Consider the following 18,316-nt stretch of genomic DNA (forward strand, 5'->3'; position numbering starts at 1 on the left):
TTTCAAAATGTCCAGAGGTATTGCTCAGGAGATGTGAGAAAGTCTACAGCCAGCAGTGCAGAAATCACAGCAATGCCCGTTGGCAATGTGAGAGGAGGTGGGGGGATTTCTGCAACCAGGGGAATTGGGAAAATAACAGGCTGACTAGTTACCCAAGGAGTCAGGAAGTCACTCAAAGAAGTCATCTGGAGGCTGATCAGAAGAAAGACTGAGCCTGAGGCACAGATATCATGCAGCAAACATCAATATATAATTGTGTATTAACTTCACAGCTGGTTCCAGAAGCTAATAGCCAGAAGCTAGTGTTAAGACATCCTCGGTGAAGACAGGTGGTGGTGCGACGGTGTCTCACAGGCAGCTTGACGAGATATTTATTATGTACAATCCAGGAAGCGTAGTTGTTGTCTAGATACTGGGTAATATTAATTAAATCCATAATCATGGTGAATAGGTAAACAACAAACCAAGAAATGCTACACAAATACTAAACATGACTTATTTAATAATACAAATGCACACTAAGATTTGGCAATGTCTTTATTGTTGAACTTTTTGATCTTCTGTTAAAAAAAAATTCACAAAAATTCTCTGCTGTCATGGATATCAAACAATTGCAAACACAACACAGGTATGCCCATTTCCACCATCAGGGCAATAATTAAGAAGTTCCAGTCAACTCTAAATGTTATGAATCAACCTGGAAGAGGACGTGTGTCTATATCGTCTCAACACACTGTGAAGAGGACGGTTCGAGTGGCCAAAAAATCTCCAAGAATCACAGCTGGAGAATTGCAGAAGTTAGTTGTGTCTTGGGGTCAGAAAGTCTCCAAAGCTGCAATCTGAAGTCACCTCCATCACCACAAGTTGTTTGGAAGGGTTTTAAAAAAAAAACCCTCTACTCTCATGCAAAAACAAACTCGAGTGTCAGTCTGCCAGACACTACTGAAACTTCAAAGGGGATTGAGTTCTATGGTCAGATGAAACCATAATAGAGCTTTTTGGCAATAAACACCAGAGGTGGTTTCAGCACACACAGAGTGATAGCTATATCGAAAAGTACCTCATGCCCGCGGTTAAATATGGTGGTGGCTCGTTAATGTTTTGTGGCTGTTTTTCTGCCAGAGGACCTGGACATTTTGTTAGGATACATGGCATCATGGACTCTATCAAATATCAACAGATATTAAATGAAAACCTGACTGCCTCTGCCAGAAAGCTTCAAATGGGCCGTGGTTGGATCTTCCAGCAGGACAATGATCCAAAACATACATCAGAATCAACACAAAAATGGTTTACTGACCACAAAATGAAGGTCCTGCTATGGCCATCCCAGTCCCCTGACTTGAACCCCATAGAAAACCTGTGTGGTGAACTGAAGAGGAGAGTCCACCAGCGTGGACCTCGAAATTGGAAAGATCTGGAGAGATTCTGTATGGATGAATGGTCTCAGATCCCAACCTCATCAGGCGTTATAGGAGAAGACTCAGAGCTGTTATCTTGACTAAAAGGGTGCCAATAATTGTTGCACACCTATATTTAACAAAGTTTTTTTTTTTTTTTTGTATAAACCTCTGTTCTGTTTGATTGAATTGTTTGATATCCATGAGAGCAGAGTATTTTTGTGAATTTTGTAAACAATAGATCAAAAGGTTCAACGATATACACAAATTTTCAGAGCCTTCTTTGCTCATATTTACCAAGGGTGCCAATATTACTGGAGGGCACTGTATGTATATATAATTTTTTCGAGCTCGGGTCCTAAAGGCCTGGGAGTTTGAGGGTCCCATGAAGTATCTTAGCTATTCTTAGGACTGCATTCTTCTGAATAGAGACCTCTGATGTTTACATGGAATCTGCTGGAGCCACTCTCCCAGTTCTCCCACTTTGGACGACTTCACCTTCCATGTTCCTTCAGCCCCTGGTACTTCTCCATCTTCTCATGCTCCTTCTTCCTGATGCTACTGTCAGCTGGGATTGCCACAACTATCACAACTGCTGCTCCTTTTCAACCACCGCTATATGTATGCTCATTAGTCTGGACGTTGAAGTCCTACAGGATCAGAGTTCTACTGTTTTCAACCACTTTCTGCTTTTGGTGTGTCCCATTGGGTTTTATGTATCACCCGTACCATGTTTAAAACTCAGCAGTAAACATGGTACAGGTGAAACCAATCAGGCAAAAAAAACCAATGACATGGCAGGCACAGATTTAGGACTAGAGCAGAAACCAAACAAACACAAGCACAAGATGTTTGTCATTACAGGACAAACCCCAAGTCTTTTTTTATTCTTCCTAAAATTGGTCACATCATAAAGGTCACATCATAAAAGGACGTTCTAACAAAACTACACTAATAACATCACTTCGGTTACACACTGATTACACTACATACCGTATTTAGAAGCACAGGAAATATGAATAATCACCAAAACCCAGAACAGATCTCCATATTTGATTGACTGATATAGAAACGATTCATGTGTTTTATCTATTACAATGAATCTGGAAATATTCCTCTTAATATCCATGATATTACAGTCACAGTGATGTCATTACACCAGGGGTGTCCAATCTTATCCGTGTGGGTGCAGGTTTTCATTTCGACCAAGCAGGAGTCTCACCTGTTTCCACCTGTTTAGTCAGTTGATCTTGGCTTTCAGTAGACTCAGGTGTGGCTTCTGCTTGGTCGGAATGAAAACCTGCACCCACACCGGCGCTTTCCGGATAAGATTGGACTCCCCTGCGTTAAACTGAAACACACCAAAATATGTCATGGTTAGGGATAAAGCTATAAACAAGGATATTATTTTTCATTTTTCTTTTTAAAAATTAGATTTTTTTTTCCTAATTTATGATTCAGTTCTAACCACTAGAGGGGGCAGGGATGTATGAGATGAGATGAGATGAGATAGTTATGGTGGATGTACAGTACACCGTTATAGCCAAGTACGAAGAAGAAGAAGAAGAAGAAGAAGCATTGTGCATTATGGGTCTTCTCATCTTCTTATTCATTTAAATCACTAAACTACTACAGTGCATTGTGGGATTCTGTGTTCATTTATGTCGAGGGGCCATGTGTCGAGCATCTGCTTTCCACAGGTTGTCGTGTGCACAAATTCAACATTCACATTAATGCAGGTGGATGGAAAAACACACACACAACACACACACACATACACACACACACACACACAGTAATCATGAGCCAGGTTAGTGATAACATTTGTATAATCTCTGTCTCGGGGGCATTGTTTCATAGATGCATAAATTATGGAAAATTACAGATAAAAAAACAACCTCCTGCAACATTTTTGGCCTTTGGGGCAGGTTGTTGCTATGGTGCCCAGAGTGCCACAAGGTTTCATGGAAAGATGAAATCAGGTTTACAAAATCTAATCACAAACAGGATGTCAAAGAGGTCTCCCTTATTGAGACAAAGCTCTTAATGTTCTTACTGCCTCAAAATGATTATAATAATTGCTCTACTTCAGGGTACCTTGACTTGATCAGCGATAGTTAGTGGTGCATTCTGGGTCTAATATTCAAGGAGACCAATGTTCAAAATTAAACACGCTCACTTTGCTCTTTTCTGTATTCGCTCCCTTAATAGTCCGTGAACGTTCATGTTTTTTTTCTTAGGATGATTTGGGGAAATTAATAAATAATAATTGATGAAGAGGGGTGTGACATGGGTTCTCTTGGGTTGGTTGAAGACGAGGCATGCTGCTGCATTCTGAATCATTTGAAGGGGTTTAATGGAGCTGGCCGGGAGGCCCGAGATTAGTGAGTTGCAATAGTCCAGTTCTGAGATAAGAAGATCCTGGACTAGTATCTGTGTAGCCTGTTCGGTGAGGTTGGGTCTGATTTACTTGATGTTGTACAGGATGAACCTACAGGACCGTGCAGTTGTTGAGATGTGGTCTGTAAAGTTCAAGCTGTCATTCAAGAATCACCCCAAGGATCCTGGACGTCCTGGTTGGCTTGAGTGTGGTTGAGCCGAGCTGTACAGTGAGGTTGTGGTTGATTGAGGGATAGGCTGGGATGACGAAGAGCTCAGATTTTGCCAGGTGGAGCTTAAGGTGGTGTTCCCTCATCCAGACCGAGATGTCCAACAGGCAAGTAGAGTGAGATACTGTATTCAAAACATTGTTTCAAAGAAATTCTAGATTCTAGCTATGAGAAAAAAAAAGGTTTCTATGGTGACGTTTTTTAATATGGTGAAGATTTCTGTAAGGAGATGTTTTTTTTTTTTTTTTTAACATTTATGGAAGGAGTCTCCAGTGTCAGTGCTTTGTAACGGTCAGTAACTTTTAAACAATCGCAAAGTCTTCAGAGCAAAGGACAGAGCCTTAAAATGCCTACTTATACCCCAAAGCTGTTAAATTTTCGAATCTGATTCGTCAGAAGGTGTGCGTTATTTTGGTATAACTGCATGATTCAGAAATATAAACATAGTTTATATTAATGTACTCTATCTAATATAGTATTGTTTCTATAGTAACAGCTTATACTCAGGGACTTGTATGGTGGATGCACAATGTAATCTAAGACTAATAAGAAACGTGTTGTTTAACAAAGAATAAAATAAACTATGTGTGTTTTTTGGTCTTTCAGGGAGTGCTGTGAACCAGAGAAAGAGATGGAGCTGATAGAGAACACACTCGCTTTGAATTTGAACATATCAAGCCATGAGTGGGTTTGTTTTGGTTTCTGTTTGATTTTGTGTTTTATGAAAGTGGGAAAGAAAAAAAGTGCACGCTGTGCAGCAGTATTATAAAACAGCACAAATATTTTCTTACTGCATGTTTCACAGAACTCCAAATGTGGCCTTTCTCTCTGACTTGCCATGTCCAAAAACTTGCATAAATTGCTTCATATTTTTTGTTGTTGAGGCTTTGCAAAGAACTCAACCATGCATTTCTGTACCATTTTGGTGGTCTGCTAGAGATTATCTGACAGGATTTTGACAGTGGTACTGCAGAACCCCTACTTTTTAAAGTAAATAACACTTCCTATTTGGTTGCATATCCCTTGCTTGCAATCGCTGCATCAAGCCAGTGACCCACTGACATTACCAAACTGCTGCATTTTTCTTTTGTGATGCTTTTCCAGGCTTTTACAGCCGCCTCTTTTTGTTGTTGTTTGTTCAGAGGGTTTCTCCCTTCAGTCTTCTCTTCAGGAGGTGAAATGCTGTACAACTGGGTTAAGGTCTGGTGATTGACTTGTCCAATCTAAAACCTTCCACTTTTTTGGTTTCTGATGAAGTCCTTTGTTGAGTTGGCAGTGCTTTTTGGGTCATTGTCTTTCTGCATGATGAAGTTCCTCCTGATTAAAAGGGATGCATTTCTCTGTAAATTGGCAGAAATGTCTCTATAGACTTCTGTATTCGTTCTGATGCTACTATTATGAGTTATATCATCAATAATGATTGGTGAGCCTGTTCCAGAAGCAGCTATGCAAGCCCAAGCCATGACACTACCTCCACCATGCTTGAACCATGAGCTTGTATATTTTGTAAATATGGATCCTTTCTTTTGCCACACTTTGGTCTTTGGAAGAGGTTAATCTTGGTTCCAGAACTTTTGTGGTTAATCTCTGTATTTCTTTGCGAATTCCAATCTGGCTTTCTGATTCTTACTTTTGATGAGTGGTTTGCATCTTGTGGAATGGCCTTTATATTTCTACTTTCAAAGTCCTCTTCAAACGGTGGATTGTGATACCTTCACACCTACCCTGTAGAGGTTGTTAGTTTTCTTCACAGCTCTCAGGATGTTTCTGTCATCAGCTGTTGTTGTTTTCCTTGGCTGACCTGTTCCATGTCTGGTTGCTAGTACACCAGTGGTTTCTTTGTTTTCAGGACATTCCAAGTTGGTGTATCGGCTATGCTCAGGGCTTGTGCAGTGGCTCTGAATGATTTTCTCTCTTTTCTCAGCTTCAAAATGGCTTGCTTTTCTCCCATATACAGCTTTCTGGTCTTCATGTTGGTTTATCCTTTTAAACAACAAATGCAGTCTTCACAGGCCTAAAGCACGGCTCAAAACAAGAGTAGACATTCAGCGCTATTAATTCTTTAAACAGTCAATCTAACACGACAAACCTGGGCAACGAGAAACACCTGTCAGTCACATGTTCCAATATGTTTATTACTTGAAAAATGGGCGGGTTCAAACAAAAGTTGCCATGTTCGAACTTGCTTAACACATCTAGATGTAAACACGAGGAAAGGAAAGCTGAAATTCTGATCTATTGTGTCATATACATCTTTTGATGAATGTCTGTCATGTTTTATTTCTTACCTGCTCATTGCTTGCCTCACGTTTCTGAGTAATTCTAAGCTCTTTGGTTTGTCTACCACACTTGTGTCCAACAGTCTGCTACATGATGACTTGTTAAAAATGTATTGATCTGTTTCTGTTATATGGAAACTGAAATAACTGAAAGGCACCCGGAGTAAAACCTGTGCCAAATCGATATGCGTAGAATGGACGGTGATCTGCTGTGGCGACCCCTAACAGGAGCAGTTGAAAGATCAACAACAACGTACAGTACACCTGGTCAGGTTATTCCAAGGTCACTCTGCATTAAGCAGAGTGTTTCATGTCCTCAGTGAATGCTCCATACATATTAACGTCTGTGTGCTTTTGCTAAACGTCCACTTCGACGCACATGACCTCTTGTTCACTACTTAATGAAATTGACCAGTAAGTAGGACCAGAAGGCACCTGGAGGGTAGGAATCATGAATCTGATAAAACAGCGAGATAAACGGGTAGAACAGGGAGCCATTTTTTTTCTCCCCTCACGCCTGCTTTCAGGGCTCCATTCCCATTAGCATTGTCTTTATTGATCAGCACTGAAAGGACAAGAAGAGAGATTGTGTAATAGAACACTAAAAAGACTTGAATTTGAGAGTTGAGATACAGCCTATATTCCAGTAATGAGATAGAGCCCACATTCAAGTAATTACATGAACTGGTCATGAATTGTACCTTTTGTGAAAGAGCCTTAAAATGACCAATGGTGTAATAAAAACATCAGTGATGGTCGTGATATTTTTTGGAAGGGCTAAAATTTAATATCTATCAGTAGCTCGACCATGAAACTATTAGGGTTGAATAATGCATTGCATCACGATTCTACTTTAACACTAATTAGACGAGAAAGGCGGCACTTATGATGGTACCTTAAATGGCTGATGTTCTATTATGAGGTTCACATGGACTCAGGTTGAGACTAGATCCCTGGGATCTCGTGGGATGCAACACTTTTTTTAAAAATATATTTTTCAAAATTTTTGTTGAGTTTGCCCAGCAGGGGGCTCACACCTGCTTTCTCATCACCCTGCTCACCAGCGGCTAAACAGAGTCACAGTACTCTACACACAGAAACCCAACAATGTCCTGACTAATCTTATAACAGACTTGCGGTGATAATAATTTGTTTATACTGATTGAAAATGTCCAATAAATGGATTTTCATTCTGACAGCAGAATGAAATGCCAGTGTACTGTGAGAAAGAGTTAAAAGAAAGCACTTCTAGGATAATCAGTGATACAAATTCAGCCAGAGAGAGGTGACCCCAGCATGGATAATTGTATGGTAATATCTGTTTTGGACCTGGTGACCTTTCTACCTCTGAATACAACCTGAGTAGGTGGCACTTTTACATTTCAGGTCCTGTCAAGTTTCCAGGAAAACATGATGTTTTTGGACAAAAGTCCTATAACAGCTCTACAATTAATGCGCTGAAGCAGGTGTGTGTAGGTGTGTGAACGTGTGAGTTTCACCTACTACACCAACAAAAGCACATTTATTATACAACAAATGTTGCTACAATATCTACATGCATTTATTACTTATTTACACCACCTACTCTTCTTTCTTTTTCTAGCGATATGGCCCTCAAGGTCCTCATGGTTTATTTATCAAAAGATGACTGTTCATCATGGTGGATCAAGTAACACAAGAACACGATGAGGAGGAAAAGCAATGTATCAGATGAATCAGACCTCATACCATGCAAAATCTAATAAAGCTAAACCTTGACTATCCTGATGAGTCAAGACTCAAAATTGAACAATTACATCCAAAGTCATGCAGAAACATAGTCAGGAAGAATTTTTTCTACTATGCAATAACTTGCCTGCACACACACACACACACACACACACACACACACACACACATTGCAGTAACTAACTAGGTAAGCAATTCTAAGCCAGTTTAGTAGATCCGGGTGTTAAGAATTTAAGAATTAAATATAGCCTAAACAGGCTTCCTTCCTTCAATCATTCTTTCCTTCCTTCCTTCCCTTCTTCCTCCCTTCCTTCCTTCCCTCCCTTCTTCTGTCCTTCCTTACAGTCTCTAGAGTTTACACTGAATGGTGAGAAAAATAAAAAACATTTTCAAATATAGTCTATATAGGCTTCCCAGAGCTTCCTTCCTTCCTTCCCTTATTCCTTCCTTCATTCCTTCCTTCGTTCCCTTCTTCCTTCCCCTTTTCCTTCCTTCCTTCCTTCCTTCTTTCCTTCATTTCCTCCTTCCCGTTTTCCTTCCTTCCTTCCTTCCGTCCATCCATCCAGTCTCTAGAGTTTACACAGTATGGCGAGAAAAACAAACAATATTTTCCAAATATAGCCTAAATAGGCTTCCCAGAGCATCCTTCCTGTCATCCCTTCTTTCTTCTTCCCTTCCTCCTTCCCCTTTTCCTTCCTTCCTTCTTTCCTTCATTTCTTCCTTCCCTTTTTCCTGCCTTCCCTCCATCCATCCAGTCTCTAGAGTTTATATTGAATGGTGAGAACGACAAACAATATTTTCCAAATATAGCCTAAATAGGCTTCCCAGAGCTTTCTTCCTTCATTCCTTCATTCCCTCCTTTCATCCCTTATTCTTTCTCTTCTTATATCTTTCCTTCCTTTCAGTCTGTAGAGTTTACACTGCATGGTGAGAAAACCAAAAAACATTTTCAAATATAGCCTAAATAAGCATCCCAGAGCTTCCTTCCTTTCTTCCCGTCTTCCCTTCCTTCCTTCATTCCCTTCTTCCTTCCCCTTTTCCTTCCTTCCTTCCCTTCTTCCTTATTTCCTTCCATCCTTCCTTCCCTTCCTTCCTTCCATCCTTCCCTTCTTCCATCCTTCCTTCCTTCATTCCCTTCCTTCCTTCCATCCTTCCCTTCTTCCATTCTTCCTTCCTTCCTTCCCTCCATATAGTCAGCCATTCAGGCAATGAAATACTGCTGTCCTATTATTGTATTAATTTGAGGTCATTTCTTTCCAAAAGTGAAGCACTTTGGGGCTGTTATTATAAATTATTATATTCCACATAATCTTATGCAATGCTCATATTAAGACTCTTACACAGTGTTCTCATATCTAATATTCTTGATAGGTTTCTTCTTTAATGCCTTCTGCTAAAAGTGCTGCTTGATGTAAGGTCAGATTAAAACCCTCCGGCTATTACGATCAGCAACCAACGAGCAAAAATCTGCATCACTGTCAGTAAGTTCAATGGTTTCTGTACCACGCAACGGTTACATAAATGCCCCCAAAGTCAAAAGAAAAACAGTGAATCAACTTGTTGGTAAAAGTGTAAGCGGGGGGCGGGGGAACTGTCTATGATATTCATACACTGATGTAGGTACAATTTTAAGTCTGTGTTCATAATCGGCGAATTAAGTCCAAACGTTACGTCAATATTTACACTGGGACATTTAAGAGTGTACAGAGATGGGGTCCACACCTGCTTGAGACAACTCTTTCAGTAGCGTCTAGACCACCACCTTTAAACATAAGCACTTGCCTTTTTGTTATTTTTGATGTGATCTCCTGTTAAGAAAAAGTGCCCATGGTTTTACAGATAAGCTCACTGGCCATTTATGTGTTCTGCTTACAACTCACTTTAATGTAACTGATAAAAGTCAGTCCTCAGGATAAGCAGTGTCTCTGATTAAGATGTTGCCTCCTTCAATGTCCTTTGTCCAAACAACAAAAAAAAACTTTTCTTGGAACAATACTATTAAATATTTAATAATGTTATAATTTTATATACTCTGTCCAGGGTGTACCCCGCCTTGTGCCCGATGCTCCCTGGGATAGACTCCAGGTTTCCCCGTGACCCTGAGGGAAGGATAAGCGGTAGAAGATGGATGGATAATTTTATATTAAATATTGAATTGGTATGGCATTCCATAGTTGTCTTTTTGTGTGTGTGTGTGTGTGTGTGTGTGTATTTATAATGCCCCAAAACTTCAGCATGACATATCAAACTGTCAGACAGTGTCAGACAGTGGTGCTGAATCATGATCCAGTTTTTGCGCAAGAAAAACATGCGTAACTGAGACATGCCTCTGCTTTACTCAAATTCCATTTGACACACATAGCCTTTGTGTAACTTCTGAATCATGCTTAAGTTTGTGCTTACGGTCTATTGTGTGCTGCTGTCTCTCTGATACTTCTGGCTGGTTTTCGACTAATATTATGAAAGTCCTCATAGTAGAGACATCATGCTTTAGTTTTCTTTCCAGCAGGTCAAACTTCACAACTCTTGATCTGCCAGCTCAGTATCAGTACTGGCTCTCATACAATGGGCAAAAAGGACATGGAATGAAGGAGTGTGCAGTGGGTGGCGGTGGGTGTGGGGGCGGGGAAGGGTTTAGTGGGGGGGTATGTAGAATGTCTTCAGGTGGACCAGATTGAAGTGAGGCAGCAGTGGTACATTTGAAATGGACACTCAGACGATGGCATAACTCCGACTCAGGAAAAGTAATGACCCCCTCTTCCCCCCTCTGAATTGTGCCTTAGGCCTTAGCTTGATATGATGAAGACAATACTGTTGCTGTTTTGGAGCTTGGGAAGATCTGTAAAAAGACGTGAGCACCATAATCCATAGCATCAGTAATTAGGACGCCAAAATTATAGCTGGATTTACTCGTTAATAGGCGTCAATGTCACTCAGCTAGCTCTATAAGCGCCTTCTTGGCCATATTGCGACTTCTAGACGTGAGCTTAGGTTCTAGAAGTGATTATCTTATAGTGTATGCAGTGGACATTTTTAGCACTGGAAGCTCCTTGAGTTTTGGCCTACCCGCCTGTCACGTTTCTATAGAAACATCCCTAAATTAAAGGGTTAGTGTCATCAAACCTGTGCCTCGCTTGTTATGGAGATATGTGCATGTGGAGTAGCAGGAAAAACCTGAAGAATATATTTTTTGGGTGGTAGTTGACTCAAAGAACAGTAATTATTCATGTCATTTTTGTAATATTCTATCTGTTCTTTACGATTTCCCCATTTTTTCCGTTTCAATTTTAATGTATAAGCCTATCGCTGTTGGTTTTGCTTTGGCCTACTCTGCAACAAATGATAGCAAATTAAAATATCTTAGTTATAGTCCATATGTATCTAGTATTTCCTCTTACAAGATTACAACAAACCAAATGTACATTTTCTAAAACCTATTTCCAGTCATTTGTACTAATTCCTAGCTTGAAATAGTCTTCTATTGGCAGATCATTCCGCTGGATTTTAGCATTTATTTCTAGAAAGAAGCTGCCAGTAAACAAGAAAATGCAACGTTTGAAACGAGTAAAAAAAAAAGAGTCTAGAAATAGGTTTAATAATCTTATATTTTGTTCATTGTAACCTTATAATAGAAAATACTAGATAAATCTGACTATATTCAAGATATTTTTACTTGCTGTCATTTTTTGTAGTGTGTGCCTTGAGAAAAATTGTATCAATTATGTATGTAATTATGTAATTTCTGTACTAATTACGTACAGAAACAATCACATGCAAATAATGTTTTTATTTAATTTAAATGATTCATTCATTTTCCCATGTAGTGCACGTGTTTTTAATTTCCCATGTCATTTTCCCCTCGCAATTCATTTGTTTTCAATTTCACATGTAGTGTATACGTTTTTATTTTCACGTTAACTTTTTTTTTACAGCTTGGTCCTGCTTGTTATGGAGATACTGTATGTGCGTGCATAGCAGTAGCAGCAAAACCTTGAAATGTAATTGTGTTGGGTTTTTCTTGTTTGTTTCTTTGTAGCTGTTGCTGTCTGAGCTGAAGGCCAAACTATTCATGTAATTTTTGTCATATTTTAACAGTAATTTATCTGTATTCACCAAGAGACTGTTGTACTCAACCCTGAATGTAAAAAGTCTGCATTTTACCTGTTGATTAGGGTTTCTACTTTTCTTTTCTTCTGTTTGTTTTCTTTCCTTTCGATTTCAGTTTCTATTTAATTTCTATTGTATGTATGTAGAGCGTGTGGTTTCGTGTTTCAGATGGGATTTTAATACATAAATCGTTTTTCGTTTCGGTCTTTGAGTTCACAATTGCAGTTGAGTGGCAGAGCATGGTGGAATGCACTTTCACACTTGATCAGAAATTATTTGCATAGTCACATGAGGGTGGCATGGTTATATCATTGTGGGTAATGTTGCTACCTCACACCTCCGTGGTCCCTGGTTTGATCCTGAGCAGTATGTACAGTATGTATGTATAGTTTTGCACATTCATCCACATCGGTTTCCACTGGTTTCCTCCCACCTCCCAAAACCATGCATGTAGGTGGACTAGCTACTTTAAATTGCCCCTAGGTGTGTGTGTGTGTGTGTGTGTGTGTGTGTGTGTGTGTGTGTGTGTGTGTGTGTGTTTATTTATGTGTAGGTGCCCTGTGATGGACTGTGATCATAACCAAGGTGTACTCCCATTTTCCTCACTGTGTTCCTGGGATAGACTCCAGATCAATCACGACCTGATCAGGATAAAGTGCTTATGAATGAATGAATGAATGAATGATCACGTGAAAACACACGTGAAATACACGTGATTTTTTTCCATAACGGTAAGAAATAATTACTACATCCTTTTTTAGTTAAATGCATTGCTTCTCTGCTGTTCAGCACGTGGAGGTATAAGTGGAGAAAGTTCCTGTTCTGACATTATATTACACGTTGGAATGCACCGTGAACGCACTGCGCATGCGCGCGTTTCCTGCCAGCGATAAGGTCTCTATAGATACAGCGTGTTTCGACTCGCGCGAGTAGGTTCCGCTCCGCCCCAAGCAAACACTCGATACCTAAACCAGGAAGCAAAATACACACAAACACGGAGTAAAGAACGAGCGAAAATAACGCAGAAAGAGGATTTGTTTTCAGGGCGTTGCTGCACAGAAACGAATATAAACCAACCGTGGATGTGTTTATTCAGCTAAACGCGCGTGGGTATGTACCGTGGTGCTTTTATTTACTATACAATCCAGCGCGAGCCTTAAAAAACAAAAATAGGTACAGGATGTGACACGGCACTCATTAACATAACCGAGACACCGATAATCGCGGTGTGTTTCATGTCTACATTTTTAATAGCTAGAGAGACACGTGACTGTGTATATCTTGTATGCATCATTTATTTGTTTGTTTGTATGTTTGTTAATTATTGGGGCAGGGGGGTTTACTCTGTGAAGCATGCATGCATAAGTCTACAATGTTGAATCAACGCATGTTGACTTAACACCTACATCAAGTTATTTTGGCCTAAAGGAAAAATCCACACTGAATAACTTGCATGGTAGTCTTTATAAATAACATGCAGCGTCCAAGATTTATTTTGCAATAAATTCCTAAACTCCTTTCATCACTAAATTCGACTAACCTCACTTTGGTGAACAGTTTGCCACAGTTACCCACAATGCCATTCAAGCTGTGGGAGTGGGATTTGGCTCTCGCCTTCATCTCTACGTAAAGAGAGCGCTGCAGCAGAGCTTTAGTGCTTTAGTCTGTCCAGCTCTCTCACCTTCTTTTTTGTATACTCTGCTCAAACGGACCAGCTTCCAAAGCTTCAGCTTTCACACTAATATCCACGTCGACACGGTCACGCTCGTCATCTCGTAAATCGCAGACTAGCCGAGAGACAGCAAGTTTTTGCTGCAAATTAAAAAGCAACTGTATCATAGAGCTGCATTGCGCACCAGGACTTCGAGTTCGACTTTCTACGCTGGATCGCTATGACGATGAAGGAAAAAAGACGCTCGTAGTTTTTTTTGGTTGTTGTTGTTGTTTTTCACGAGCTAACCGCAAAACCTGATCATTATCTCTTATGATTGAGATTGAAATTAATTTTTCCTATTAAACTGCTCCAGCATTGTCTACAGGTGACGTCAAAGCAGCTCACGAGAGAAATGAACACTTTAGGACTTAAGAACTTGACAAAATATCTCATGTATAAACATACTGAATGTGTTTCACACAGGCAATTTTCCTTTAACATCTCATTATATTGATGTAATAACTTGTAATAACAAGATAATATCTTGAAATAACAACATAATATTATTTTAACTTAATATCACGCAATTCGGACTTAATAAGTTGTGATTTTCAGTTAATATTTATCACCTCACCATCTGTCAGTAAAGCCAATTTATTAAACATTACCTTAGTACTAGGTATTTCAATTAAAAGTGTTCAGGTCTGGTCAATTTTTTTAGTCTTAACACTTAAATCGATGAAATTCCGTAACGGTCAGAGCGGCCATTTTGGAATTTGACCCCAAATCTGAATTTGAGCCATTTTGACCGGATTTGAATTTGACGTGACAATTTAAGATCTGCTGTGCAGGGTGAACACATTTACTGTTGCCCTGACACCTACAGTGTTGTCTTAATCATGTACAGTGCAGACACCTGCAGTGTTTACATAAGGTGTTTCGGTGTTTAAAGTGTGTATAAGGTGATAATTGTATTTATTATCTGTGTTTTGTGCCACGGTTAATCAGTCTGTAGTGTGTAATATATTAGAAAAATGTACAAAAGGTGTGTCTCGATCAGCTCCCTCGCTCCCTAGGTGGTGAGTCAGTATACGAGTTGGGGCACTGCTAAGGACCCTGGCTCACTACACATTGGGAAACTGATGACTCAGTTTCCGGCAACATGACTACGTGCTCGCGTTGTAAAACATCACCACTGGTATTTATCAACAACAGGCAGGAGCGATATCTTTCTGACGTTATACGTCATATAGATTTGTTAGATTAATCACACGCGTTTCTGTCATGGTACTTCAAACAGGATCGTAGGCTAGCTAGTGGATTTTTAAAAAAATCATTAAACACTTAAAAGTCGTTAGATTTGAGAACTATAACAACGATAACAGGCGATTTATCAGTCCGTACAGGATTTCGTTGAGGTTTTTTTTTTTTGTGATTGTTGCATCCAGAACGTGCTCGATTTTGCTGCGATTTTTTTCTAAATTTGCGATACAACTTGCAGAGTTTTTTCTGCTTTTTTTTGCGGAAAACTGCTTGAATTGGCGAAATTGCAATTGCACGAAATAGTTTCGCAGTGATGTTTGTTGGTAAATGAAACCTTTTTGATGTTCGACTCACGTAAATTAAAGGGGGCTTTGGCTGAATGCGCGTTGTGGTGATGTCACATGACGTTTCTTGGCCCAAATCTCCTCCAAATGTTGCAGAGTTTGTTTGTTTGATTATGCGTTCATATCTGCGATCGCAAAATCCCTGAGGAACTGACTTACACTTGTAGACCGAGTTGGCTGAGAGTTTGTCCGCCATTTTTTTTTCGAGTCGAGATGCTTCGGAAAATACGACGTCATTTCCAGTAAGGGAACATAGTCATCATTGATACTCCCTCGTTTTTGCGGTGCCTTGTGGGATTTTATACGGCGCGAACATTCGAGTGCACTGTAGGATTCTGCGTTTGTGACGGCCTTTAAAATGCCCGATCACCTGATCAGTGCTCTGACTACTGAACTATAGAGCTGACTGAGACGCGGCACACCCATCGTCTTGATTTTGGCCTCCTGCTATCGTTGAAAAGTTCAATCATATTCGTTTTTGTAATGTTTGTATATCTTGGTATTGTGTATTTGAATTCCTCCTGTCGCGTGTAGTCATCGACTGAACTTTTCTGTAGAAACACAAGCTGAGGGACAGAAAATTCCCCTTGTAACCGTTCAGTATAGTTTTACTATAGTATAAGAGGAAGTGTTTAATCTGTTTAGCTCTCATTAGAAAGTGTTCGTGCATACTAAAGGTCAGGTGTGTGTGTGTATTGGATGTTTGTGAGGTGTGCGAAGCCGGTTTTACACCTCGATTGCAACGCTGTCTAGAGATTATTACGTGTAACGTTCCAGGACATGATTTCAATCAAATCTCAGCCTGAATTCTATCACAGACTGTTTGATAACGTGTCCTCCATGTCAAGCTATACCACGACTAGCGATAGACCTGCGATTTAAAGAAAACGACTGCATTCTGCTTACGATCTCGGACAGAAAACGGGCTTTCATAAGCATGAACATCCTTCAACGTGAACTTGAGGTAATGAGGATGTTTATTTCTGTCCATCAGCATGTTTTGTTTATGTCGCGACATCACCGCTAACATATTTGTAGCTATTCCGTGAGTTTCACGTGAATTTGTTTGCGCCACCCTCCCGTCTGCGGTTTTTGGATCAGATTTTAATTTTTTAAAAATGAACACCGTTTTCGTCGGCTGTCTCCGGTCACGACGGCACTAAATCAGCCGCATATCAGATTATGCGTTCGAACACCGTCGACTTCAACTCACGAACAAAAGTCTCTTAGAATGTGTGTGTGTGTGTTTTTTTTTAACGATCTGCGACAGGAAAATCCGTCCAAAACTTGCACCGTATAAACCTGGGTTAAGATTATTCATTATTAATCAGGTCGTGCATCAAGTGCATCACTAAATACAGATAGTTAGTTAGGCTGATCTAGTTTAGACTTTGCCATAATATTTCCCTCTATTATAAAACATATTGATCGCATATTGATTAGAGATTTAAACCTAATTTCAATTTTTAAACCTAATCATGAACGTGGCCTTATTGAGTAAGTTGTATTTAGATAAATAAAGAATTATCTATTATTGACCGGCTTATACCAGGCTTTCCTGGTATAATAAAATTATTATTATTTTTGGGTTTCAAAACGTCCGTTTAAAGGTCCCGACATTTCAGAAGAATTTTTATAGAACACGAAGGAAGTAGTTTCTCCTGGTTTTGTTTCCCATTCTGCATTATTTTCACACAATTTTATTAATTTTTTTATTTTAATTGCACCTTTTAATGTAACTTCAATCCAATTAGCATCTTCTTTAATGTGGATTTAATACTATTGGAAATTTACCATGAATGTAATCACGTTATTAGCTGTAGTACTAAGTATATAGTAGCTTTTAAAAAATATAATTCACTTAATAATAAAAACATGTTAGTTGTGTTTCAGCTGTAATAGTGTTAGCAAATTGGTTTAGATGTAGAATACTGAGGTTAAGGATAATGTTGTAGTGGGATTTAGTTACAGCGAAACAGATCAGTAAACAACCATAACGCTGTGTGTGTATGTATATGTGTGTGTACGTGTGTGTGTGTGTGTGTGCGCGCACAAAGTTCTTACTTCCGTCTCATGCGTTTCCTGTTTGTACGACTCAAAAAGTTTCACCTTTACCTTGTACACACGCACAGAGAGAGAGAGAGAGAGAGAGAGAGAGAGAGAGAGAGAGAGAGAAAGCGAGGGAGAGAGAGGGGAAAAACAAATGGGTTGGAGTGAGTTACTGCCAGATTCTACACACACTGAAGAACATACACTATTTCCTGCTGTGTGTGTGTGTGTGTGTGTGTGTGTGTGTGTGTTATATAATCCTATATAGTGTTCTCATGCCAGCTTTTGCAGTAAATGAATCATTGTTTCTCTCTCTTTCACCACACACACACACACACACACACACACACACACACACACACACACACACACACACAAAAGCACACACACACACACACTCCGCACTCCATGTAAGCCACTCAGCTCACACTCACCTGTGAGAGAATGTGTCTGTGTGTGTGCGTCCTCCTTCTGGAATATGGCATGTCCTTTTCTCTGTGTGAGAGATCAGCAGTATGTGCTTTTATATATTTTAGATGTGTTGTGTGCAGTGTAGCATTTCTAAACCTTAAAAAAAGTAATAAAGTTTTCAAACACATTTAAAAATTATTTACAATAAAATCAGAACGGTCAACTTAATTAAAATACGCTGCATTACATTGCCATGCCTCCTACTGGACTGTCTGTATTGAAATGGAAAGATTGTGTTGCTTTAGCCAATCAAAACTGCTCATTAGCATGACCTCAGGATAGGGCGGGGCAAAGCGATGAACTGTCATCTAAACTAACTTCTCATTTCCATTGCATTGTGACGCTAAAAACATCCAGTAGTGTCTGAATCCATCATTCAGTTTTTGTGAATTAAACTGAAAGTTCGCGTGCA

At 39.6% G+C, this 18,316-nt stretch overlaps 1 protein-coding gene across 1 annotated transcript in view; it reads left to right on the top strand.

Moving 5' to 3' along the window:
• Positions 1 to 13,062: 13,062 nt before the first annotated feature.
• Positions 13,063 to 18,316, top strand: part of mbpb (myelin basic protein b) — a 55,116-nt gene continuing 49,862 nt past the window's right edge. The window contains exon 1 of the transcript XR_001815820.3: positions 13,063 to 13,233. The gene's annotated coding sequence lies outside the window, so the exon portion shown is untranslated. The remainder of the gene's footprint in view (positions 13,234 to 18,316) is intronic.

The sequence above is a fragment of the Ictalurus punctatus genome, chromosome 20 (genome assembly GCF_001660625.3).
Source record: "Ictalurus punctatus breed USDA103 chromosome 20, Coco_2.0, whole genome shotgun sequence".
NCBI classification, from domain to species: Eukaryota; Metazoa; Chordata; class Actinopteri; order Siluriformes; family Ictaluridae; genus Ictalurus; species Ictalurus punctatus.